At 40.9% G+C, this 27,837-nt stretch overlaps 1 pseudogene; it reads right to left on the reverse strand.

The window, feature by feature from the left end:
- Positions 1-10,906: 10,906 nt before the first annotated feature.
- Positions 10,907-11,004, reverse strand: LOC149767971 (small nucleolar RNA R71; annotated as a pseudogene).
- Between the last annotated feature and the right edge of the window lie 16,833 nt (positions 11,005-27,837).

A 27,837-nucleotide genomic window follows, 5' to 3' on the forward strand; every position in this document is an offset into this window, starting at 1 on the left:
TGGACAGGATTTTCACTGAAATACTCAATTGAATTCATTAGTAATCACAAGATATACTCAAATGCTTTGAGCTCATCAAAATCAAATGGGGTTTTAATCAATCACTCCACAATCTCCCCCTTTTTGATGATGACAAAACTTTGAGTATATGTAAAATGACTTGCTCAATAAATAATGAAATAAAATCCATAAATGAATTCAAATGTCTGATAATTTAATTTATCCAAGTTTGAGAGGAGTGAAAGAGCAAATTTCGGAGTTAAAGCTCTCCCTTTCATTTGGAATTATATAAGCCTTCATAGTATGCAATCAATTGTTTGGCTTATATGTCATTAATGATTTAGCTTGATTAAAATTCAGATTCTCCCCCTCAACATATGCATTCAACTATGTTTTGATTCTCTGAATTTTCTTTTAATGCTTTGAAGTTTTTGAACTGAATTTTTTGTTTTTAGAGGGAAAATCTGTCAATTTGTTCTTGAGTAGGATTCAGCTAATCTCCGAATATCCCTTGAATAGATTCTGGAGATTACTCCATTAGGAGCCCCAAAAGAGAGATAATGAGCCTCGAGGTACCGAATCTACTTAGAACAAATTTGAGTGTGTTTTTAAGAGTTTATCTTTTTATTTATTTCCATTGATTTCTTTTACATATTTTTTCATATTTCTCCCCTTTTACACATTTTATACATATTTCTCCCCCTTTTTGTCATCATACCAAAAAGGAGGTAATCACACACAATCAATAATAAAGCAAAGCACATAATTGAAGATAAAATGTCTACTCATTGTATTGATATGAATGTGAATACATGTGAGAATACAATAAGTAAAGCAAAGCAAGACAAAACACAACTCAAACACATCTATGTCCTCCTCGAGGATGAAGCTCCCCCTTTCGAGGATGCATCTCCTCCTCTGGAGGATGTGGCACCTCCTCTCGAGGATGGTGCTCCTCCTCTCAATCGGCTCTGCTCCATGAGGAGGGTGACTGCATCTGTCACATGTCCGAGCTGCGTGATAATAGACGTGGTGGCTCTGCTATGTGTAGTGGAGAGCTCTGTCACCGACGCCTGAAGCCCAGTCACCGATGTCTGAAGTGCGTCCAGCTTGTCGATGAGTACATTCGCCAAGCGCTCGGCCCCCTCGGTGGTGGTGTGCATGTCACGACCTATCTCCTCTCGCATCTGTCGAGTGGAGCTCGTGACCTCACTCATGCTGTGGAACTGGGCCTGGACCAAACTCCGGACATTGTAGATCTCTTCCCGTACATGAGCCGTCATGTCAGTCACGGCTGTCAAGGAAGGGACCAACTGAGAAGATACGGGTGCAGGAGTGGGGGCAGGCACCGCACCTCGGAGCTCCCGAAGCAGCTCATCCCTCAGATCTCGGACGATCTCCTGCCGCAGCTCCCGGAGCTGCTCTGTATCAATACGGACCTCCATAGATGGTGGAACTGAGGAGGAAGGTCCGGCAGAGGTGGTAGGAGCAGGAGGAGTGGATGGGAGGTCTGGATGGTCTGGAAGGTCTGGGTAGTCTGAATATGGCTCAGGACTGGGTGATGGTCTGGTGGTCTGAGCAGTGAGAGTGGACTTCCTAACCCAGATCCCTTCTCTCTTCCGAAACCCCATCCTGTGCATAGTCCCCGTACATAAGCGATCAGTCCATCGCAAGGCACGAGAGGGTTCCCTCTCAGGAATGGGAATCTCGTACTGCCTAAAAAGAAGAGTGAATAACATCCCGTATGGGAGTGAGAGCCTAGGTCTATCTAGGGGCTCACACATATACCTATAAATGAGCTTTGGGAAGTTGATCGGGGTGTCCTGAAGGATATAAGACATAATAGTTAAGTCCCTCTCATTCACAAAATCAAATCTCCCTGTCTTAGGGAAGATGGACCTGGACAGAATGCTCAAAAGGATTCTCACTTCAATAGGAAGTGAGCTAGCAGATACCTCATCTAGGGGGGACTGAGGTGGATGCCCTAAGACGACCGTAAGGGCCGCAACTCTATCCTTAGGGTGTGCGGGAGCCACCCCTACTAATGGAAGGTGAAGGATATGGGCAATGAGGTCCTCTGTGACACGCAACGGGACACCTACTACCGTGCCCTCGATACCTCCATCTCCCCGATGGACGGTACTGTAAAACTCTTGAACTAGGCCAGGATAGGTGGGAAGGTCCAAGGTGAGGAAGTACTCTAGGCCCTGGGCTCTAAGCCTATCGCCTATGGTGAACCCCTCCCGGGAGAGATAGTCGAAATCGACAAACCTCCCGGAGGTGACGGCCTTCCCGGCCAACGGCCTAACGAGAACCACCCTAGGCGGGAAACGATCCGGAGATGGTTGCCTCGCGGGATCGTGCCGCGCCTTGGAGCGCCGCTCGGGACCGGCCTCGGGACGGGACCTCTTCCTAACGACGGTCTTACGAGGCATCTTGACCTAAACGGGAAGAAAAATACCTAGAGGACGGTGAAGGACCGACAGAGGAAGCTCGGGACGGACCGGAAATGACCTAGGAACGGACGGAAACTCAATGTCCGGCGAAAAATCGACGGAAAAAGGGCTTGGAGACGATCGGGGATGACCTAGGAGTCGGCTCTAGGGCTTTGTGAACAGTGGCGGCTTGAGGAAAAGTGTTTGCGAAACGACAAACCTAGGGTTAAAAAGTCGGATCCCGACTGCGAGTCGACTCCCCTGAGTCGCGAGTCGACTCGACCTCGAGTCGACTCCAGAATATGCGCGAGTCGACTCCCGACAGTGTGCGAGTCGACTCCCCCTCAGCTGCCAACTTTGCGAGTCGACTCCCGCAAATGCGCGAGTCGACTCCCCCTTAGGAGCCGGCTCTGAAACTTACTCGAGTCGTCTCTAACCTTGGCACGCACCTAAAAACCATGCCATAATCGTGCCAAATGAGAGAAAATCACCTAATTAAGGACTGATTTGATGATCACTGCATAGAAACTCTATTTTAACCTCATTCTAATCATCAAAATCAATTAATCTAGTGAAAAACCCCACTAGGATGGATCAATCACTCCTAATCCCCTTCTAAGCACACTAAACCTCTCTTCACTTAGGGGTTTTGTAAAAATGTCTGCTAATTGATTATCAGTACACACAAATTGGAGTGACACATCACCATTCAATACATGATCTCTTATGAAGTGATGTCTTATCTCAATGTGTTTAGTTCTTGAGTGTTGAATTGGATTTTTAGTGAGATTTATGGCACTTGTGTTATCACAATTAATGGGGATTTTATCTTGTTTAATGCCATAATCTTCTAATTGTTGTTTAATCCATAAGATTTGAGCACAACAACTCCCGGCTGCAACATATTCAGCTTCTGCAGTGGATAATGCAACCGAGTTTTGTTTCTTGCTAAACCATGAGATTAGGTTTTCTCCTAGAAATTGACAGGACCCGCTGGTACTTTTTCTATCAAGCTTACATCCAGCAAAGTCTGAATCTGTGTACCCTATTAAGTTTAGGCTAGATTCTTTAGAGTACCACAGCCCTATGTTCTTAGTTCCAATTAAGTATTTAAAGATTCTCTTAACTACAGCTAGGTGTGATTCTTTAGGATTAGCCTGATATCTAGCACACATGCACACACTAAACATAATATCAGGCCTACTTGCAGTAAGATACAGTAAAGAACCTATCATACCTCTATAAAGTTTTTGATTTACAAATTTACCTGATTCATCTTGGTCTAACTTACATGATGAGCTCATGGGGGTGGTGATTGACTTGTTTCCCTCCATATCAAATTTCTTGAGCATCTCCTTGATATATTTTGCTTGATTGATGAAGATGCCTCCTTCAGATTGTTTGATTTGAAGCCCGAGGAAGTAGTTCAGCTCTCCCATCATGCTCATCTCAAACTCACTCTGCATCAAATCAGCAAATTCCTCGCAGAGGCGATTGTTAGTAGCACCGAAAATGATATCATCAACATAAATCTGTACTAATAACATATCCTTATTTTTTTTTTTCAGAAATAATGTTGTATCTACATTTCCCCTAGAGAATTCATGTTCTAATAGGAATTTACTAAGTCTCTCATACCATGCTCTAGGTGCTTGTTTTAGTCCATAAAGTGCTTTGTTCAGTTTATACACATGATTAGGGTATTGATGATTTTCAAAACCAGGAGGTTGTTCTACATACACCTCCTCATTAATAAACCCATTTAGAAAAGCACTCTTTACATCCATTTGATATAGTTTGAAGTCCTTAGAGCATGCGTATGCTAATAGAAGTCTAATTGCCTCAAGTCTAGCTACGGGAGCAAAGGTTTCATCAAAATCTATGCCTTCTTCTTGATTATAACCCTTTGCTACTAGTCTAGCCTTATTCCTTATAACAATTCCATTTTCATCTAGCTTATTTTTATATATCCATTTAGTACCTATAATTGGATATTCAGAAGGTCTCTCCACTAGATCCCAAACCTTGTTTCTAGTAAATTGATTTAGTTCTTTTTGCATTGCATTTATCCAATTTACATCATTTTCGGCTTCTTCTATATGTTTGGGCTCAAAGTGTGAAACAAAAGCTAGATGATTATTCAAATTCCTAAGGGATGCTCTAGTCCTAACCGGTTGTGATGGATCATCTAGAATTAGTTCCTTAGGATGCCCGTGAGCATACCTCCAAGCTTTAGCTAGCCCATGATCCACTATAGGCTCTTGGTTTGACAATTCTCCTTCAATCAACTTTTGATTATCATCTTGTAATCCCATCTCATCTATCTTTTCTTCAAGTATTTCAATATCATCATCAAAATTAACCTTCTTACTAGATGAGATGTCACTAGAGTCATCAAAAACAACATGTATAGATTCTTCTATAACTAGGGTTCTTTTATTAAAGATTCTATAGGCTTTACTAGTTGTAGAATAACCTAGGAATATTCCTTCATCAGATTTAGGATCAAATTTCCCTAGATTATCTTTCCCATTATTATGTACAAAACACCTACATCCAAAAACATGAAAATAGTTAACTTTTGGTTTTCTGTTTTTCCACAGTTCATAAGGTGTTTTCTTTATAATGGGTCTTAATAAAACTCTATTTAATATATGGCAAGAAGTATTAATGGCTTCTCCCCAAAAGTACTTAGGGAGGTTACTTTCACATAACATCGTTCTAGCCATTTCCTCTAGAGTTCTATTCTTCCTTTCCACAACTCCATTTTGTTGTGGTGTCCTAGGTGCAGAAAAATTATGGGTTATCCCCTTTTTACTACAAAATTCATCAAATAATTGATTTTCGAATTCGGTACCATGGTCACTTCTAATGGCTATGACTGAAGACTCTCTAGCATTTGTTACTTCCTTATGGAACCTTTTAAACATTGAAAATGCTTGGTCCTTATGTGCTAGAAACATGACCCATATGTACCTAGAGTAATCATCTACTATGACTAGACCATATTTATTTCCACCTAGGCTTGTTGTTCTAGTTGGACCAAATAGGTCCATGTGTAATAATTCTAGAGGCCTAGAGGTAGAGACACATTTTATGGATTTAAAAGAGTTCCTAGATTGTTTGTCAAATTGACATGCTTCACATATTTTGTTCTTTTCAAATTTTAATTTTGGCAAACCTATCACGGAGTCTCTTTTAACTAATTTAGTTATTGTGTCCATGCTTGCATGACCTAACTTACGGTGCCATAACCAACTAGCATCATTATCTTTAGTTTCATTTACAACTAGACATTGGTTATGTTTTGCAAGATCTTCTAGGTCTACAACATATACATTTCCACGTCTAATCCCTTTAAAAACTAGGCTATTATCATTAGGATTTGTTATAATACATAGTGATGGTTTAAACATAACATCATATCCTTTATCACATAATTGACTGATGCTTAACAAGTTATGCTTAAGACCATCAACATATCTAACATTATCTGTAAAAGTAGAAGGGGTGATTTGAACTTTACCAATACCAATGATGTGACCTTGGTTGTTGTCTCCAAACGTCACAGCACCTCCCTTCTTAGCTTCAAGGGTGAAAAATTGGTCTTTATCACCCGTCATGTGCCTTGAGCAGCCACTATCCAAATACCAGCAATTTTTGTTGACCTTGGCTGCAAGACACTCCTACACAAGCAAATCATGTCATCTTAGGTACCCAAGTTTTCTTGGGTCCTTCATGGTTAGTCAAGTTGGTTCCTTTTGGAACCCATACTCTTTTAATTTTTCTTTTAGTTTTACTTTTTCTAAAATTACATACATTTGCTTTATGGCCTACTGTACCACAACAAAAGCAGGTTATTTTCTTAGTTTTTGTTTTTCCAGCTTTAACAAAGAAGTTACTAAGAAGTTTTTGCTTATTCCTTGGTTTATATCCTAAACCGGCTTTATTAAACACTGCACGTTGACTATTTAGTATCATGTTTAATTTTTCAGAACTATAGGTAAATCTTTCAACTAAGGGTTTGTATTTGTTAAGTTCTTTAGTTAGTGTCTGATTTTCGGCTTTTAGATCATTAAGTTCTTTAGTAAGATCCTTATCTAAGGTTTGTTTATATTTTTTTAAGTTCTGAAAATTCCTTAGTTAGTTTTTCATTTTCTTTAGTTAAGGTGTTGGTCTTTTGAGTTAAAAGTTGGTTGCTTGTTTTAAGTTCTATATTTTCTTTGGTGATTAAATCCTTATCCTTAACTAATTTATCGTATTTATGTAGGTATGATTGATTAGTTATTTTCAGTTCTTTATTCTTAAGATTTATAGCCTTATATTCTACCATTAATTCATTAAATGCATCATAAAGTTCATCAAAAGAAAAATCAGGATGCGTGTCGGAAGTTACCTCGTTTTCGTTGGCCATGAAACAGAAATTGGCCTTCTCTTCTTGTTCATCATCTGATGAGGAGGATGATGAGTCGGAGTCCGATAGGGTAGTGACAAGTGCCTTTTTCTTCTTGTACTTACTCCCCTTCTTCAGTAAGGGGCACTCCGCTCTTATGTGACCCGGCTTCTTGCACTCGTAACAACCAATCCCCTCATTTTCCCTTTCCTTACCTTTGTCTTTGCGGTAGGAATTTGAGGGGCCTCTCCTTTGATGATAGGACTTCTTGTGGTTGATGAATTTCTTGAACTTGCGCACAAGAAGAGCCTCACCACCATCTTCCTCATCTTCTTCTTCTTCACTGCTGCTGCTGCAAGACAAGTCCTTGTTAGAAGAAGTAGATTTAAGGGCTATTACCTTTTTCTTATGGGAGGACTCTTCCTCGTTGTGTTGTTTCATGGTGAGCTCGTGCGTCATGAGGGATCCAAGAAGCTCCTCAAGTGGTAGCTTGTTCAAGTCCTTGGCTTCTTGGATTGCTGTCACTTTAGCTTCCCACGACCTCGGTAGACACCGAAGGATTTTCCTGACAAGCTCACTGTTAGTATAGTTCTTGCCAAGGCTTTTTAGACCATTGACAATATCAGTAAACCTAGTGAACATGGATGTGATTGTTTCATTTGAATCCATTTTAAATAGTTCATATTTATGAACCAAGATGTTTATTTTGGATTCCTTGACTTGATTCGTGCCCTCATGGGTCACTTCAAGTCTGTCCCAAATTTCTTTTGCTGAATTACAAGTTGAAATCCTATTGAATTCATTACGGTCTAAGGCACAATAGAAGACATTCATTGCTTTAGAGTTTAATTGTGCCTTCCTCAAGTCATGTTCATCCCAGTCCATTTCTAGTTTAGGTACCTTAACACCATCTACGTAAATGGATGGGATGTATGGCCCATTTACTACAATGGACCACATCTCATAGTCTTGGGCTTGGATGAATATTCTCATCCTAGCCTTCCAGTATGAGTAGTCAGATCCATTGAAGAAAGGGGGTCTTTGGGTGGACTGATCCTCAATGTGAGAAGATCCAAATGGGGTTGTCATTTTGATCTTTTAACTCTTGAGTGGAAGAATTTTTGGCTCGATACCACTTGTTGCCCAGATAGACAACCCAAGAGGGAGGGTGAATTGGGTTTTTAAAATAATTTGGCTAATTAAAACTTTGTGGATGATTAATTAAAAACTATAGCAAGTTATTTAATTAAAGCCTAGTGCTGTGAGTAATGTGCGGGGAAGAAGATGAGAGACAATGCACTACAAACACAAAGTTTTATAGTGGTTCGGAGCTAACCCTTGCTCCTACGTCCACTCCCCAAGTCTCACTTGGGAATTTCACTATAACCCCCTTGGATTACAGCCGGTTGTTTTGCAAGCTCACAACCAAACTTGTTGTTTTACGAGCTCACAACGAACTCGGTCGGTTTTCCCAGGCTCACCGACTAGAACCAACCCCGATTGTTTTTCCGGGCTCACAATCAAACCCTTACACACGTTGGTTTTAACTTGGCTCACCAACCAACCTTAAACCCCTTGATTCAATCCCCCGATTGAATCAAGTAAATACAAGAGATAGAAGAAAACAGAAAATAGCTTCTCAAAAAGCAGATTTAAAACAATATAATCGTAAAGGAGTTAGAAGCCCTCAAACGCTTTTAAGCTGGTGAAGAGGTATGGCTTCTGGAACTCCGGTCTCCTCTTGAAAGAGTGGTCGACTTGAATGCAGGAGGAGGAAGCTTTGATTGTTGGGAAGAAGTTGTTGGAGCAGTAAATGCAGATCTTCCCTTTTTCGTTTAAGAGCACTTGGAGAGCTTCAAAACTTGAATGCTTGGAGTGGAATATCTGTTCTCTGCCTTGCTACAGTCCTCTGTGGCTATTTAAGCCAACCCCCACGGAAACTAGCCGTTACTCTGCTTTTTCTGGCCGTTCTGCACACTCTGCAGCCTGACAATATGACCGTTGGTGGGTTGGAGTCGACTCGCGCGATCAGGAGTCGACTCGGCTGTAGCAGGAGTCGACTCACGCTTTTCCGGAGTCGACTCGGCAACTGTTCCAAATTTGAATTAAAGTTGCCGTCTTGACTGGGAGTCGACTCGTCTTGACCTGGAGTCGACTCGCCAACTTCTGGAGCTGACCTGGCAATTTTGGAGTCGGCTCATCCACTGAAGTCCGTGGATCCAATTTTGAATTTTGTCCACTCGAGTCGACTCGACTGTCCTGGGAGTCGACTCGAATCTCAGAGCCCGAACTCCCGTTTCTCTGTCTTTTGGCTCATCCAGTCTTGGAGTCGACTCGAACTTCCTTGGAGTCGACTCGGCTCTCAGTTTCCGAAAGTTGGTCTTCTGCCTTTTGACGTGAAGCTTGTCTCGGAGTCGACTCGAGCTGTCTGTGAGTCGACTCGAATCTCAGAGGCAGTAACATGGTCTTCTGTCTGTTGATGGTCGCTCAGTCTCGGAGTCGACTCGAATCTCAGAGTCCGAACATCGTTCTCTGACTTTTTCCTTGTGTTCCTCTGAGAGTCGACTCTTACCTTCTTTGGAGTCGACCTGCCAACCATCGGAGTCGACTCGCGTTCCACTGGAGTCGACTCGAATCTCAGACCCGAAAACTGCTCTCTGACTTTTCTTTGTGTTTCTCTTGGAGTCGACTCTTACTACCCTGGAGTCGACTCGTTGAACATTGGAGTCGACTCGCGCACTTCGGGAGTCGACTCGTTGACAGTTTCTGAGTTGAAGCTTTCTGTCCTTCTGTCTGTTCTCAGTCGGAGTCGACTCGTACTGATCTGGAGTCGACTCGAGCTCGTGCCAGTGAACTTGATACGCTTGGAGTCGACTCGTGATACTCGGGAGTCGACTCGAGTTTCAGACTTTGGTTCAGCAGACTTCTTAACTTATCCAAAATACTATGAACCAAATCTAGATACACTTGGACAGGATTTTCACTGAAACACTCAATTGAATTCATTAGTAATCACAAGATATACTCAAATGCTTTGAGCTCATCAAAATCAAATGGGGTTTTAATCAATCACTCCACAGCGCCGTTGCCGGGGAACGGCTTAGTTATTAGTATAATTTTAGATTTAATTAGTACCCTATCAGTTAGATTGAACATTATAGTAAAACTAAAACTGAAAAAAAAAAAAATTTCTGCTGTTTTTATTTCCTGCACAGTCTGCATCAAACTCTGATATCTGATATCTGATTGAACATCATTTTTGCATCCACCGTCTGATTACACTCCAATTTCGTCGGCTGCTGTAGGACACATGTTTCTTTCATCTGAACGGTCTGATTGATATTCTGATACTTTTACGACCATTAAATTAATATACAACCTTGCTGCTGTCTGCTTTGAATTTTCTGTGTTTAATTTTTTTAGAATCAGAATTTTATTATCATCATATCTCATTAACCCTTGTTGCTAATTGAAAATTGATAAGAACTTTAAGAAAAGATCAAGGGTAATCAATAAAAAAAAACAAACAAATAAATAAACTCTAAAATTTTGTATGCTAGGTTGGAATAGGGACAACACTGGACGTCTGAGTCGACAACTTTTTGACAATTCCTTAGATCACATTATTGAAACTTTTTTGCAAAATCTCAGATCTGGTGAGATGGCTGATGATGATGTAGGAAGTCACCATGGTAATGAAGGTAGACCTCCAGTTATGACACTTCGACAATACTTACATCCCACTAGGACTAGTCAACCTTCATGCATGATTATTCCTGAAAATGTAGGACACTTTGAAATCAAACCAGGAGTAATTCAACTGCTGCCCAAGTATCATGGAATAGAATCTGAGAACCCTTATCTTCACCTTAAGGATTTTGAGGAAATTAGCATCACATTTAGAGTGCCAAATGTATCGGAAGATGTCCTTAAATTGACCTTGTTTCCTTTTTCCTTAAAGGATAAAGCCAAAACATGGCTTAACTCCTTGAGACCTAGATCGCTAGGAACATGGCAGGATATGCAAAGAGAATTCTTGAAAAAATTCTTTCCCGCACAAAGGACTAATTTTTTGAAAAGGCACATTAGTAATTTTCAGCAAAAAGACCATGAAACATTTTATGAATGTTGGGAGAGATTTAAAGATTTGCTTGTCTCTTGTCCTCATCATGGGTTTGAAACATGGAGAACCATTAGTTTCTTTTATGAAGGGTTGTCTCCACAGTTGAAACAATTTATAGAGACTATGTGCAATGGTCTATTTCTGGAAAAGCAACCCGATGAGGCATGGGACTATTTAGACTCTCTCGCAGAGACTGCACAATTATGGGATACAGGGGATAGAGTGAATAAACCTTTGCCTAAGCCTACTAACATTGGACATGGGGGCCTTTATAACCTTAGTACTCAAGATGATATTCAGGCTAAAATGGCAGCCCTTACTAGGAAGGTAGAGGAAATTGAACTTAGAAGGATTGAACCCATTAAGACTGTAGAGCATAACAACGAGTGTTGTAGGATTTGTGAGATGCCTGGCCATCTCACCACTGATTGCCCCACAATAGCCGCATTCAAGGAAGTCTTGCATGATCAGGCCAATGTTATGAATACCTATCAAAAATCTTTCAATAATCCTTTTTCGGGTACTTACAACCCTGGATGGAAGAACCATCCAAATTTCAGGTGGAGGAATGACCAACCTCAACAAGTATATAACCCAACTCCTCCACCTCCGCACCCTCATTATGCACATGCACCCCCTCAAAAATCCAGTCTCGAAGAAATTTTGCAATCTTTCATGCAAGGTCAAGCTAAAATCAATGATGAATTAAGAAATCAACTGACAACGCTGACCACTGCTTTAAGTGCTCAAGAGAAAGGCAAGCTACCAGCTCAACCACAACCTAATCCTCAAGTCTATGGCGGTAGCAATGCATCATCTTCAACTTTGCATAAAGAACAAGCAAAGAGTATAATAACTTTGCGAAGTGGAAAGGTTATTGACCGACCAGTCCCAGAACAAACACAAGTCATACCTGATTCTGACCCTCCCAAGACAAAAAAAAAGGATAATGAAGAAACTGAAACACCAATATCTACTGAAAAAATTGAATGTCCTTTTCCTGCACCATTTCCACAAAGATTAAAGCCCTTGCAAAAGCTTGAACCAAACTCTGAAATTCTTGAGCTTTTTAAGCAAGTAAAAATCAATGTACCTCTTCTTGATGCAATCAAACAAGTGCCTTCCTATGCAAAATTTTTAAAAGATTTGTGCACTGTCAAGCGTCGTTTAAATGTCAAGAAGAAAGCATTTTTGGCTGAAAATGTAAGTGCAATTTTACAGCATAACATTCTCCCTAAATATAAGGATCTAGGTTGCCCAACTATCTCGTGCATCATTGGCAATTTTAGGATTGAGCGAGCATTGCTAGATTTAGGAGCGAGTGTGAATTTGTTGCCATATACGGTATATGAGCAACTCGGTTTGGGTGAGTTGAAGCCAACAACTGTGACCTTACAATTAGCTGACCGGTCAGTGAAGGTCCCTCGAGGGATTATCGAAGATGTGTTGGTCCAAGTAGACAAGTTCTATTTTTCTGTCGACTTTATCGTACTGGACACACATCTGGCTTCCAATTCACCATCTCAGATTCCAGTCATCTTAGGACGTCCATTCCTTGCAACTTCTAATGCATTGATCAATTGTAGGAATGGTGTCATGAAGCTTTCTTTTGGAAATATGACCTTGGAACTGAACGTCTTTAGTATAGGTAAACAACCCAGTGATCATGAAGAAAGTAAAGAAGTTGAATGGGTTGAAACCATTACGGAAGAATATTTGTTAAAAGAAACATTTACTGAATCGGCCGACAATGGTTTGATAGATTGGTGTTCTGAAGGTACTGCTGATGATACGGTCCCACTATTTTAGATAACTCGGATGTCATGATGGTCAATGGGTGGAGACCGAGAATAGAGGAATTTGAACATTTGCCATCTCGAGGAGCAAAGATAGTACCATCCCATGAACAAGCACCTAAGCTCGAGTTGAAACCTTTACCGAAGGAACTCAAGTGTGCCTTTCTTGGATCCGATGACACTTTTCCTATAATCATCTCATCTGATCTTGATCATGCCCAAGAAAGAAAATTACTTGGTGTTCTAAAGAATCATAGAGGAGCTTTAGGGTGGTCTATTGCAGACTTGAAGGGGATTAGCCCTTTAATTTGCACGCACCGGATATATTTGGAGGACAATGCCAAAATCACAAGGCAAATGCAACGCAGGTTGAATCATACGATGAGAGATGTGGTTAAAGCAGAAGTCCTCAAGTTGCTTGACGTGGGTATTATTTACCCAATTTTCGATAGCAAGTGGGTGAGTCCAACTCAAGTCGTGCCCAAAAAAGCAGGTCTGACGGTAGTCAAAAATGAGCAGGGTGAGTTAGTCCCGACTCGTGTCCCGACGAGTTGGCGCATGTGTGTTGACTACCGCAAATTGAATTTGGTCACTAGGAAAGATCACTTTCCCCTACCCTTCCTAGACCAAGTTTTGGAAAGAGTTGCAGGACATAATTTTTATTGTTTTCTCGATGGCTATTCCGGATACTACCAAATCGAGATTTCACCAGAAGATCAAGAGAAGACTACTTTCACTTGTCCTTTTGGTACATTCGCTTTCCGTCGGATGCCGTTCGGGTTATGTAATGCACCTGCAACATTTCAAAGATGCATGCTCAGTATTTTTGAAGACTTGAACGAGAAGTTTTTGGAAGTGTTCATGGATGATTTTTCTGTTTTTGGCGATTCTTTTGATGATTGTTTACTACATTTACAAGCTGTCTTAGCTCGGTGTATAGAAAAGAACCTGATACTGAATTGGGAGAAATGCCACTTCATGGTGCCAAAGGAAATTGTCCTAGGACATATTGTTTCATCGAAGGGCATGGAAGTTGATAGAGCTAAGATTGACTTAATCGCCAAGCTACCTGCACCCAAGACGGTTAGAGATGTTAGATCATTTTTGGGTCATGCTGGATTTTATAGGAGGTTCATCAAGGACTTTAGTGTCATAGCTCGACCATTATGTAACCTCCTATCTCTTGATACACCGTTCAATTGGACTGAAACCTGTCAAGAGGCATTCGAAAAATTGAAGTCTATGCTTAGCACTGCACCCATCGTGCGACCACCCGATTGGTCATTACCTTTTGAGATCATGTGTGATGCTAGTGACTATGCGATAGGAGCTGTCCTAGGACAATGCAAGGATAATAAGCCATATGTCATTTACTATGCAAGCAAAACTTTAAATGATGCTCAAATGAATTACACCACCACCGAAAAGGAATTGCTTGCAGTAGTATTTGCATTAGACAAATTTCGCTCTTATATCCTTGGTGCTCCTATTGTTATCTTTACGGATCATGCAGCGCTAAAATATTTACTGGATAAGAAAGAGGCTAAACCACGCTTAATACGATGGATTCTTTTACTCCAAGAATTTGACATCACTATCAAAGATAAAAAGGGAGTAGAGAATGTGGTTGCTGACCATTTATCACGGCTAATTTTTAATGATTCGGTGCCACAGTTGCCCATCAAGGACTCGTTCCCTGAAGAGCAATTGTTTGCACTTTCTACTATGCCATGGTATGCTGATATTGTAAACTTTCTTGTCACTAACCGGATGCCGGAGCATTGGAGATCGAATGATAAGAATAATTTCTTGCGTGAAGTAAGAAATTATTATTATGATGCTCCTTATTTGTTCAAGTATTGCAATGATCAAATCTTTAGAAGATGCATTCCGGAACATGAGATACAAAGTGTACTCTCTTTTTGTCATGCCAGTGCTTGTGGAGGACACTTTGCATCTAAGAAAACGGCAGCTAAGGTGTTGCAATGTGGTTTTTATTGGCCTACACTATTTAAAGATGCCCACGAGTTCTGTAGGACATGTGACCCATGTCAACGTGTTGGAAGTCTAACTCGTAGGCAAATGATGCCTCTTCAGCCCATTACTGCTATTGAAATTTTTGACATGTGGGGCATTGATTTCATGGGCCCATTCCCACCGTCTTTTGGATATGAGTACATTTTGGTTGGTGTTGAGTATGTGTGTCATTTCGGGACCCACGAACACTCACTGGATAGGATTTCCAAATAAAAGATGTCGCTCAGGAAGCCACTCTGTGACAAGATTTCAGCCTAGCTCAAAGATCTCAGTTTGCACTAGAAACCGATTTCTCTTAATTTAGGAAAACCCGATGGAACGCGGTCTCATAGAAAGAAAAAAAATTTTCAATAAAGAAAAAGAGGCTATAGCCCCGGAACGACTTGTTACTAGACCAAGCAAATTCCCTAGAAGAGAGCTTAAAGAGGGCTCAAATGGGTGGAAGCTGTATCTTGTCGAACAAATGACCACAAACCAGTTTTAAAATTTCTTAAAGAAAACATATTTTCTAGGTTTGGGATGCCCAAGGTTATAATTAGTGATGGGGGAAAACATTTCTGTAATAAGCCTTTTGAGATCCTATTGCAAAAGTACGGTATCACTCATAGAATTGCAACTCCTTATCACCCGCAGACTAGTGGCCAAGTAGAGTTAGCCAATCGGGAAATTAAACGAATTTTAGAGAAAATGGTGAATCCATCACGCAAAGATTGGTCTTTAAAACTTTCTGACGCATTGTGGGCTTACCGTACTGCTTATAAAACTATTCTTGGTATGTCCCCGTATCGGCTAGTCTATGGAAAAGCATGTCATCTACCTGTTGAATTAGAGCATAAATCATATTGGGCCATTAGAAAATTGAACTTTGAATTGTCAGATGCTGGTTTAATTCGAAAATTACAATTAAGTGAGTTGAATGAAATTCGTCGGGATGCGTATGACAATGCTAGACTTTGTAAAGAACGAATAAAAATTAGGCATGATAAATCAATTCTAAGAAAATCTTTTGAACCTGCACAAAAAGTTCTTTTGTATGACTCTCGCTTACATCTGTTTTCTGGAAAGTTACGATCAAGATGGACAGGTCCTTTCATTGTAAAAACTGTTTTTCCACACGGGGCAGTTGAAATTGAGAATCCACAGGATGGTCAAATTTTTAAGGTAAATGGACACAGATTAAAACCTTTTCTTGAGAATTTTGCAGATGAAGAGGACTCCTTTTCCTTGGAGGAGCCTTCTTATGACTGAGCATGATGGCCAAGGTATGTGTATATTAGTTAGAATTCAATTTTTTTCTTTTATTTCTAGTTTTCTTCTTATTTTGTAGGTCTTCTTTTCTGGAAATCAACAGCTCAAGGTATTCTTCTTCTCTCTATTATTTTCTCTATTGTCTCTCATATATAGTTTTCTTGCATTTTTTTTACATTGAGGACAATGCAATGTTTAAGTTGGGGGGAGGGAAATATTTTGAAAAAAAAAAAAAAAACTTGTTTTTGCATTTGATTTATTCTATTACTTTCTTTTCTGAGCAAATGCACATGTATTTTTATATTGAGTGTGTGCAACTATTAAGGTAAGGAACACATGCATACTATGACTGATCAGAGACCTATTATTAGATCCCCACACGTGTACTTAATGACAATAGGAAGGCCTCAGGAGTTCATATTTGTTAACTGCATTTTTGTTAGCCTTATCCATAAAAGAAGTATGAGTATCCTTGTTCGTACCATAAGGTTCAGAATTTGGTTTTCACATAAAGATAGAGGTTGAATATCCCGACTAGATTACTTAGGTGCCTTATGATCCGACCTTGGTTGACCTATAGTCACGATGCAGTCACATATATATAATAAAAATATTTATATGGTTCAGTCTACCATTTCTTTTCTTGCATAATTATTATTCAAAAAAAAAAAAACTTATGATGACAAGTCTGGCCTCGTGGCGTAGTCTGGTTCGAGTAATTAAGTTCGAGGGGTGTTTCACCTAATGTCTTGAGCCAACTAGATCGGGGGTCATTGACTGAAAGCTCGCTACATGAACCTTACTAGAGCCTAATGGGGTTGGATAGCTGTAGTTGTCATGTGTATTGAGAAATATATATATATATATATGAAATCAAATAAAAATAAGCATGAATGAGTTGACTAGGCTGAACCTAGTGACATGTGGTAATGGCTGGTTTGACTCTATTGTATTGGACTTCTGTGTACCCGGGTTGTTTAGTTGGGATTGATAGCTCTTTCTTTACTTGCAAACCATTCTTGACAAATTTAGACAACATGTGATATTCTGAAAATTTGATGGATCAGGTTCTAATAAAGTGTAGAAAACATTTGTGGACTTGAGTAGTGCACCTAAAACTCAGGCGGTGCTCTGTTGTGGTGGAGGTATTAGTACTCTGAGAAAGTCATATGATTTGATGCACACTACACTTTTATATTCCTTGCTTTGACGGTTGCCATACTTGAAAATATATGTCAATTAATTACATGTGTATTAGCTTAGGGTTTATTTTTATTAGAATCTCATGTCATATAATTCATGATGTTTGTGGGTAACATCCCTGAAAACCCTCACGAGACAACACTCGTCCACTAGGGTAACCTAGGGGTTTAACGGCTTGTTGCACGTGCTAAGTGCAATCGTGATTCCTACGAAAGTGAGTACTTATCTTAATTTTATGCAATTAGTTCTAATAAAACATCAAAGGATGAACCAACACTTTTTGTACTCTCATGTTATTATTTACTCTGAATTGCTAGAGACTAGCAATAAGCTAGTTGGGGGGTGTGATGAGAGCACAAAAGTGCGATCTACACATCACTTAAATTAGTATTATTGCTAACAAATATGATAGAAGTGCTGTATTAATATTATATTTTTGTGGGGTGCAGGTGATCGGAAATCAAAGTTAAAATGCACATTGGGTTCAAAAAGATGCATCATAGTAGGTGACTAGTCAACCACATGAGGTCAGTCCCAGTTGCACACTAGAAGGAGCATTAGCCGGCTAGGTGCAGCCACATCCAGTAGCAGCATGTCCTCCCCATTTCGACTAAGTCCATTTGAAGGAATCCTGCACACATCCGTGCTTCAGCCGAGCCCATATCACAACGTCCATGAGCCTTCTTCCCGTCCAGGTTCATCACCCATGCGTCCCAAGCTTCACCGCGTCCGAAGATCCCGGCATCTCCCGATTCCAACGTCCGCGTCCACACTTCTTCCTCCCAGCCGTCTGCGTGCAAATCTTCCGCGAAGATCCCGCATCCACAGCACAAATCCAGCTTCCGTCTTCCTCGCAGGCCACGTCCGTCCCGTCCGCTTCATCCGCGCGATTCCATCCCGATTCCCAGCTTCTGTGATCGCATCCAAGCAGCCGAATCCCAGCATCCCGAGCTCGCGATCCGTCCGAACCAGCTTCCGTTCCAGCTTCTTCGGAGATCCAGCCACATCAGCTCCCAGCCTTCCGTCTTCCTCGCAACCTCCCGGATTCGCAATCATCCGAGTTCATCCATCCGTGTCCGCCCGCTTCTTCCGCCTCTCAGCCTCTCCGCGTCCGGGATACTCGGTAGCCAGCATGAGAGGAGCATCCCGTGTGATCAGGGGGTCCATCGAGAGATATAAAGGGCTCTCGGTTGGCAAACGAAGGGGGAGAGCTCTCATTTGAAAACAAAGAAAAAAAACAGAGGAGGAGAGAAACAGGGGAGGCCCTGTTTCGAAAATAAAAAAGAAAAAAAAAGGGGAAAGAGGAACAGGGGAGATTTTTCATGTTGATGGCCGGCTAATCCCTTTGGTCTAGGGTGATGGGAGAACCCTTGACTTGTTACTTTCTTGAAGTAAACTCTGAACTTTGGTTTTAATGGATTTACATCTTTTCATATGTTCTGATTCTCTCATATTTTTTATTAGATAGATTCATCATGTTTTATATTTATTGATGCATGGATTGCTCTGATATTTGATTTGTCGTAGACATAACTGGCACGATGAATGCTTAGACATTGAGTTCATGTATTCAAAGGATATATTTCATGATTGGAACTATTTTATTTATTTGATCCTTGATCGAGAATTACCAAGTTTATTTCTTGAACGCAATATTGTCAAGGGGGATTCCGGATCCCTAACCATTTCTATTTCATTGAATTTTATTTATTATTCTTTGCATTTAATTTCTGAAAACCAAAACATCATTTTAATCCACAAATTTATTTAACTGAAAATTACATCTAAAAATTACGCTAATAATCTATATATCGTTCCCTGAGGATTCGACCTCGGACTCCCGAGATTTTACTACTTGTGCGATTCTCCTGCACTTGGGAGAACAATTTTATTTTTGCATCAGTCATGTCATAAAACATTAAAAAAATTTTTTTTTTTGATTGTTGCATATAGTATAAGGCATTAGCATAAAATATTCTAAGGGCTGAACCCATTTAAAAAGATAAGGTCGGGATTTCATCACTCGTCCTTAGCCCAAAAATCACCCCATTGCATAAATATCCTAAGCTTAACTAAAATCAACTAGACGTTGGCCCCTAAGGACATTCGAGCTCAATAGGACGAAGACCACGAAAAGTTGCACCAATTTCGCTCTGTGGCTTAGTTGATGTCTAGGCAAGCTTTATCCCTATAAGGAAGACAGTTCATCTGTTCGAGGCAAGTGGGTTTTAAGTGGGACCTTTGCGAATGCATCGTGACCCCTCCACTTACCTGGGAGCTTACCTGGTCAACTCGGTTCATTATGTTAGATGTATGCCCTATAAGCCAATTTTGGCTGACACATTATTAATTCTGGGACATAATTTGTACTTGACTTTATTATTATTGAATAAATGAAAGGCATCATTTTCATTCATATTGTTTATGTGTCTATGAATCGTCCAAGAATTAATAAGATGATGATGCATATTCTTAAGAGTTAAAAATTTGAGCCATGCATCATTGATGATTAATTTCTGAATGCTCCTGATCAATGGATCATCACGAGGACGGTGATCGATCCGATCAGTGCACACATTGCTTTCCTTATGGATGGACGAGACTCGAGTCCACAGTGTGGTGACACTGAAGTAATAGTGCAGGTGCCTGTTAAGAACAAGGGTACTGAGCGTGACCAATACAAGAAGTCACTTGGATGTCTATCCACTCGTCAGTGACTTGCTTGATGTTGCAGTAGTGTGACTGATCCTTTGACCTGTGGTGCTTCGGCTACTCACAGTGAGGTTATTGTAGTTTGACTACACACATACATGGTCTCTAGCCATATGGGACCATGCAGTGTAGATTGGCTGCAGTAGGTTCACTGTAGGAGTAGGGTATGCACCTATAAGGAATCTATCGACCTTGATAGATAAGGAGAGATCCTATGTGATTTATAAGACTGAGTTCGTAAGACCTCGGCTGGGGCAGATTGCACAGTAGAGAAAGAGTTCTCCGCTCTCGAACTTAAGTCGAATAAATCTTCACATATGACAGACGATGGGGTTTGACGAGTTGTCCATGACCTCCGTCCTGTAGGGATCCACGATAGTAGGACTGTATCACATATTGACTGCACCTAGAGGTTCACCATTCTATTTCTGCTGGATAGCCACTACATGCTGCTAGGTGTCACTGGTGGATGGTGGGACTCATAGGGATTGTCTTGATGATCGATAAACCCTAATGAGTTGAGTTGGAATCGTTCCAACCCATTTAAAGGAGCTTTCAATGATATTGTGATAGAGATCACAATATATCTCACTACCAGTCAGAATAGAACCTATGGGGTCACACACACTAGAAGTATTGACCGATCCGATGGTTGAAAAGTGATTATGAATCACGAGTAATTAATTCGATTGATAATAAGTTGAAGAAGGAATGGGAATTGTTTAATTGGACTTAAAACACGAATCCTACTTAGAGTAGAATTCCTAGAGTCCTAATTGGATTAGGACTGGGAGTCCTACTTGGAGTAGGATTCCTACAATCCTAATTAGATTAGTATTTTGAATTCAAATTAGATTCCTACTTAGAATAGGATTCCTAGAAGTCCTAATTGGATTAGGACTTCGGATTCAAATCAGAGTCCTAATTGGATTAGGACTAAAATTAAATGAGTCCTAATTGGATTAGGGTTTCTTAAGTCCTAATTAATCATTAATCTAATGGATCAACATGACTCCTAATTGGATTAGGATTGAAGGGTTCAATTGAGTCATGATTCATTCAAGTCCTAATTGGATTAAGACTAGCATTGATTGAACCCAATTGATTCAAGCCTAATTAGATTAGGACTAAACCATGAGAGGGACACCTAATCCTTCTTAGAGGAGGATTAGGTTAACCAAATAAGAGGGGCATGAGCCCCTCTCCTTTTACTTGGTGCGGCATGAAGAGAGGGGGCCGGCGCCCCCTCTTTAGAAACTAGTCTAGGGCTCCTAAATTGTAGGAGCCCTAGATGGCTATAAAAAGGGAGCAAAGGGGCCGGCGCCCTAATGAAGGTGAAGCTCTCTTCCTCCAAGCCGTGGCCACCCCTCTCCCCTCCTTGGTTCAGCCGCAAGCAAAGGGAAGAAAAGAAGAAGCCATAGGCGGCCTTCTCCTCCTCTCTTCCTCCTTCCAACGCAGGAAAAGAAAGAAGGCTGCAGGAGCTTTGATCCTTCTCTGATCTTCATCCTTCTTCTTCCTCCTCCCAAGCACAATCAAGAGTTGATCAAAAGGGAGGAGATCAGCCACTAAAAGAAGTCTCTGCAAGGGAGCTAGCACCCCGGGGAGACAAGGAAACCTTGATCGGTCCTCTACTTCGTGTGGATACCCGTAGAGGCCGAACGCTTGTGCGGCTTCAAATGAATCTTATTCCAAAATCACGAACTTCAGTTTGTGGTGATCATCTACCCGCACAAGGTGAAGATCTGATCTTCCTAAAGGTTTTAAAAGTTTTAATCCTTATCTAACTACGAACGGTTCATGAAACAACGTTCATGAGATGAACGTCGATCCCGCACATGTCGATTCCGCTGCCATCTGATTTTGTTTTGAATTATCAGCGGCATGGGTGGGGTTTCCAACAGTGGTATCAGAGCCTAGGCATCGTAGATTAAGGTAAGGATTAATTATCTAAAGGCATCTTAGATCTGAAAATTGAAAAATTATGCATGCTGAAAATTTCTGCATGCAGATTTTTCAGGATTGCTGAATTTTTGGATGCTGATTTTTATATGATAAGATGATGATTCTAATTGCATTGTTAATGAGATTACAAAGTTTAGAATCATGATTAGCATAATCAGCAACCTATGTCATAACATAATCAATTAATTCTCAGATCTGAAAATTATAATTGTTGCATATGGTGATGATCATAGGATTCAAACACTTTTGGTATTAAATGTAAAGACCTGCGATGTGATCTGCAATGTCATGTAATTTTTCAAATGCTTGCATGCATCTTATTTAATGTTTTGAGAGGCCTGCGTGCCTCCTAAAAGGGAGATGTAATTTATTATTATTTTTATTTTATATCTGGTTGTATTTCTGTGATGTGATGTACGTCAACGATCAAGTCGAAGATGATGCATGAGATGAACAGGGATCTAAGCGGTTGATGGCGATTGGATCAAGAGTTGATCAAGGATCGAGTCAAGGAGGCTTGGAACCAATTTGAGAGTTGAAGACAAGCTGATCGATTGACGTGCATGTGCTTGTAATATGACCTAATTAGAATCCATGATCATCATCTATTTAAAGTTTAGCTTTACTTAATGCTGCGATTATAACTGCCTGCAATGTGCCGTTTGCATGTGATGTGAATGAGAATCGGGTAGATAGGTTTACATGTGATGTAGCAAACCCAATTGAGACCTAAATTAAAACCTCCTCAATCAAGTCGAGAGTGAACCAACATGAGCGAGTCATATTAGATTAATTGATCTAATTGGTGTCTAAGAAAGCATGAAAGGTGGTTACTTAATTAGGACCTTACTCTCTGAGTAAGGGGAGCCTCCCACCTACTTAGCTGGCCAATTATTCGATTATCTCTTATGAAGAGCTCAAGTTGCAAACACTAAGACCTGATTAACCAATATTAAGTCTATAGGTCTTCCACCGTAGTAGAGCTGCTAAGGTCTTTCTGATGTTGATTTGTCTCGGCTGGACACAGTGGGCAAGTTGCATCGGGGGGCTGGACCTCTCTATAGACATGAGATGCTGTAGGGTAAAGGTGGCGTTGGGCACCAATAACTGTTAGGTGAGGATCCAATGACGACTTTATTCCTACGGTTCTACGGTGGGTCTGACTTAACTAAGAAATGGGACCAATAACTGTTAGGTGAGATTTTCATAGCTTAGAGACCAAGTTGCACTGCAACATGCTTGAGAAGCATTGTACAAGAGTTGTACATTCATCAATCTATGTGTCACCAATAACTGTTAGGTGAGGTGGCATGTAAATCGGTGGGACCGCAGTACCCACTAGAAACCCTAGTCGTGTGGAATTTCCGTTTTCCTACCAGAAGAGTGTGAGGAATTCGAGAAAATAGTGGGAGTTACATTGGTTCTAAAAGACCCTAGAACAGATTAGGATCAAGTACAAAAGTCTAACTAGAATCTTTACTCTCTGCAGATCATAATGTCAGCCTCAAACCCTTTGACCCGTATTCTTGAGACCAACCGATTGACCGGTACCAATTACAGAGACTGGCTTAGGAATCTCAAAATTGTTCTGAGTTGCGAGAAAATAGGCTATGTGCTCGACAATGACATCCCCGCATTACCAGCACGTCCGACCGCTGATCAGCGTACGACGCATGAGAAGTGGATAGACGATGACACTAGGGTCAAGTGCTATATCATGTTATCGTTGTCCAATGAACTACAATGCCAGCATGAAAATATGAAGACTGCTAGGGACATACTGGCACACCTGCAAGAGTTGTATGGTGAGCAAAGTCGCACAGCTCGTTTTGAAGTGTCCAAAAGGCTCTTCAAAGCAAAGATGCGCGAGGGGCAGTCCGTCCATGATCACGGTCTGACTATGATCAAAGACCTAGAGGAGCTTGAGAAGCTCGGTATGAACATGCACAAGGAATTGCAAGTTGATCTGATCCTTCAATCCCTTCCTGATTCATTTGGTCAGTTTATAGTAAACTACACATGAATAAGATTGAATGCACTAAGACTGAACTGATAAATATGTTGGTAACTGCTGAGGGAGCCTTAAAAGGTTCAAGGGGCAATGTCCTTGCTGCTGAGTTGACTTCTGGTTCCAAGAGAAAGTCTACTTGGAAGAAAAAGAAGCCAGCTAAGAAGTAGAAGAAAGACAAGAAGCCAAAGAAGGAAGTTCAAAAGAAAAAGATTAATGACAAAGGAAAATGTTTCCACTGCAATGTCGACGGCCACTGGAAGAGGAACTGTCCTTCATACCTCGAGAGCCTGAAGAACAAGAAAGGTGACACACCTTCAGAAGGTATAGACTTGCTCATAATTGAAACTAATCTAACGGTTTCTTCTACTTCTAGTTGGGTTATAGATTCTGGTTCTAGTGCTCATCTGTGCACTACCATGCAGGGTCTAAAGAAAAGTAGAAGGCTGACGGAAGGTGCGGTAACCCTTCGGGTTGGCAACGGGGCAAAAGTTGCTGCTGTGGCTGTGAGCACCTACCATCTGCGACTACCGTCTGGTTTTAGTTTATTACTTAGAGACTGCTATTATGTACCTGCTGCTAGCAGAAATTTGATTTCTATTTCATGTCTAGCACAGGAAGGTCATGTTTTACATTTGACAAAGACTGCTGTTCTATTTATTTCAGAAATAAAATAGTCGCACGTGGTTTTATGATTGACAGTCTCTATCATTTGCATATGGATGTATCTATAAATGTGTCTGAGCAAGAAGTGAGTGACAAAGGATCCAAAAGATCCAGAGATGAGATAAACCAAAAATATTTGTGGCACCTCAGGCTTGGCCATATTGGAGAGGATAGAATGAACAAAATGGATAAAAATGGGCTTCTCGGCTCATTGACTTCCGAGTCATATCCAGTTTGCGAGTCCTGTCTTTAAGGAAAAATAGCCAGATTGCCCTTTGTAGGACATGGGGAGAGGACCACTGAAATACTTACCCTGATACACACAGATGTATGTGGCCCATTCGATGTGGTAGCCGGGGACGTTATTCGTACTTCATTACCTTTACCGATGATTATTCATGGTATGGGTATGTGTATCTTATGAGACACAAATCTGAATCTTTCGAAAAGTTCAAAGAGTTCAGAAATGAAGTAAAAAAACAAACTGAAAAACCTCTTAAGGCTCTTCGATCAGATCGAGGAGGAGAATACCTTAGTGGAGAATTCCGGGACTATCTCAAAGATAATGGCATAGTCTCACAATGGACTCCTCTGGGTACACCTCAACTCAACGGGGTGTCAGAGAGGAGAAATCGGACTCTATTGGATATGGTCTGGTCCATGATGAGCTTCACTGATCTACCGATGTTTCTTTGGGGAGATGCCTTACTTACCGCAGTATATCTACTTAATAGAGTTCCCTCTAAATCCGTTCCTACCACACCGTATGAGATATGGCATGGTAAGAAACCAAGTCTTGGTCATCTCAAGATTTGGGGATGTCCGGCCCACGTCAAAAGACTATAGGCGGACAAACTAGAGGCTAGGACCATAAGTGCTCGTTTTATAGGATATCCTAAAGAGTCATTAGGATACAATTTTTACGTCTCAGAGGAGCACAATGTGTTTGCGAGCCGTCATGCCATCTTCTTGGAAAACCAGTTTATCCTTGATAGAGACAGTGGGAGGAAAATTGAGTTTGAAGAGAAAGTCTCTGAAAAGCAACGAGTCATGGATCCTATCGAACCCATTAATACAGAGCCAGTACACGATGTCCCTCAACCACCTCGCAGATCTAGTAGGGTCTTCCATCCTCCCAATAGATACTTAGGTGTACTAGAAGAGGATACCGAGGAAATGTTCCTAGTGGGAGATAGGGATCACATACAGGATCCCAAAACCTTCAACGAGGCGATATCTGATATCGATTCCGAAAAATGGTTGGAAGCTATGAAATCAGAGTTAGACTCCATGCATTCCAACCAAGTCTGGACCCTAGTAGAACCACCAAAAGGTATTGTACCTATTGAATGTAAATGGATCTACAAAAGAAAGATAGGTTCGGATGGAAAGGTAGAGACCTATAAAGCAAGACTAGTGGCGAAAGGGTATAGTCAACGCGAAGGCATTGACTATCAGGAGACCTTTTCACCTGTAGCCATGCTGAAATCCATCCGAACATTGCTTGCCATTGCAACATTTTATGATTATGAAATCTGGCAGATGGATGTGAAAACTGCTTTCTTGAATGGATATCTTGATGAAGATATCTATATGGAATAGCCTTTGGGTTTTACTTTCAGTGATGGAGATCACAAGGTCTGCAAGCTGCAAAGGTCCATCTATGGACTAAAGCAAGCATCTCGGAGTTGGAACACTCGTTTCGATGACGCAACCAAAACGTTTGATTTCATCAAAAACGAAGAGGAACCGTGTGTTTACAAAAAGGTTAGTGGGAGCGCTGTCATATTTCTCATACTGTACGTGGACGACATCCTCCTGATAGGGAATGATATTCCAATGCTAACCTCGGTCAAGGTCTGGTTGTCAAAAGAATTCTCTATGAAAGACCTTGGGGAAGCATCCTATATTTTAGAAATTAAGGTCTATAGAGATAGATCTAAAAGGATGCTTGGCCTATCACAGAAAATGTACATAGAGGAAGTGCTGAAAAGGTTCAGCATGGAAAACTCCAAAAGGGGTCTCATACCCCTTAGGCATGGAATTCATCTCTCCAAGAAGATGTGCCCCAACACATCTGAAGAGATTCAACGCATGAGCAAGATTCCCTATGCATCAGCAATAGGGAGCCTCATGTATGCCATGCTATGTACACGACCTGATATAGCTCTTGCTGTGAGTGTCACAAGCAGATATCAGTCAAATCCAGGTGAAGAACACTGGACAGCTGTGAAGAATATTCTTAAGTACTTGAGAAGAACTAAAGATTTATTCTTGATCTTTGGAGGATCATCAGAGTTAAAGGTAGAAGGGTACATAGATTCAGACTTCATGACTGACGTCGATGATAGAAAGTCAACATCTGGATATGTGTTCTTATGCAATGGTGGTACGGTGAATTGGAAGAGTTCTAAACAACCGATCATTGCTGACTCTATTATGGAATCTGAGTACATTGCCGCCTCTTAAGCTGCTAAGGAAGGCTTCTGGTACAAGAAATTCATTGCAGAACTGGATGTAATGTCATCAGATGCCCTAACACTCAACTGCGATAATAATGGCGCCATAGCTCTTGCTAAGAAGCCAAGGTCTCATCAGAAGTCCAAGCATATAGAGCGGCGCTTCCACCTCATACGCGACTATGTTGAGAAGAAGTATGTCGAGGTGCAGAGAGTAGACTCCACGGACAACGTGGCAGACCCGTTCACTAAGCAACTAAGTCAACAAAAGACTGAAGCTCACCTTGAGAAGATGGGACTAAGATATATGACTGATTGGCTTCAGTGCAAGTGGGAGATTGTTAGATGTATGCCCTAGAAGCCAATTTTGGCTGACACATTATTAATTCTGGGACATAATTTGTACTTGACTTTATTATTATTGAATAAATGAAAGGCATCTTTTTCATTCATATTATTTATGTGTCTATGAATCGTCCAAGAATTAATAAGATGATGATGCATATTCTTAAGAGTTAAAAATTTAAGCCATGCATCATTGATGATTAATTTCTGAATGCTCCTGATCAATTGATCATCACGAGGACGGTGATCGATCCGATCAGTGCACACATTGCTTTCCTTATGGATGGACGAGACTCGAGTCCACAATGTGGCGACACTGAAGTAATAGTGCAGGTGCTTGTTAAGAACAAGGGTACTGAGTGTGACCAATACAAGAAGTCACTTGGATGTCTATCCACTCGTCAGTGACTCGCTTGATGTTGCAGTAGTGTGACTGATCCTTTGACCTGC

Source organism: Phoenix dactylifera, chromosome 3 (assembly GCF_051530095.1).
Source record: "Phoenix dactylifera cultivar Ajwa chromosome 3, Ajwa_hap1_PhDact_Kaust_v1.1, whole genome shotgun sequence".
Taxonomy (NCBI): domain Eukaryota; kingdom Viridiplantae; phylum Streptophyta; class Magnoliopsida; order Arecales; family Arecaceae; genus Phoenix; species Phoenix dactylifera.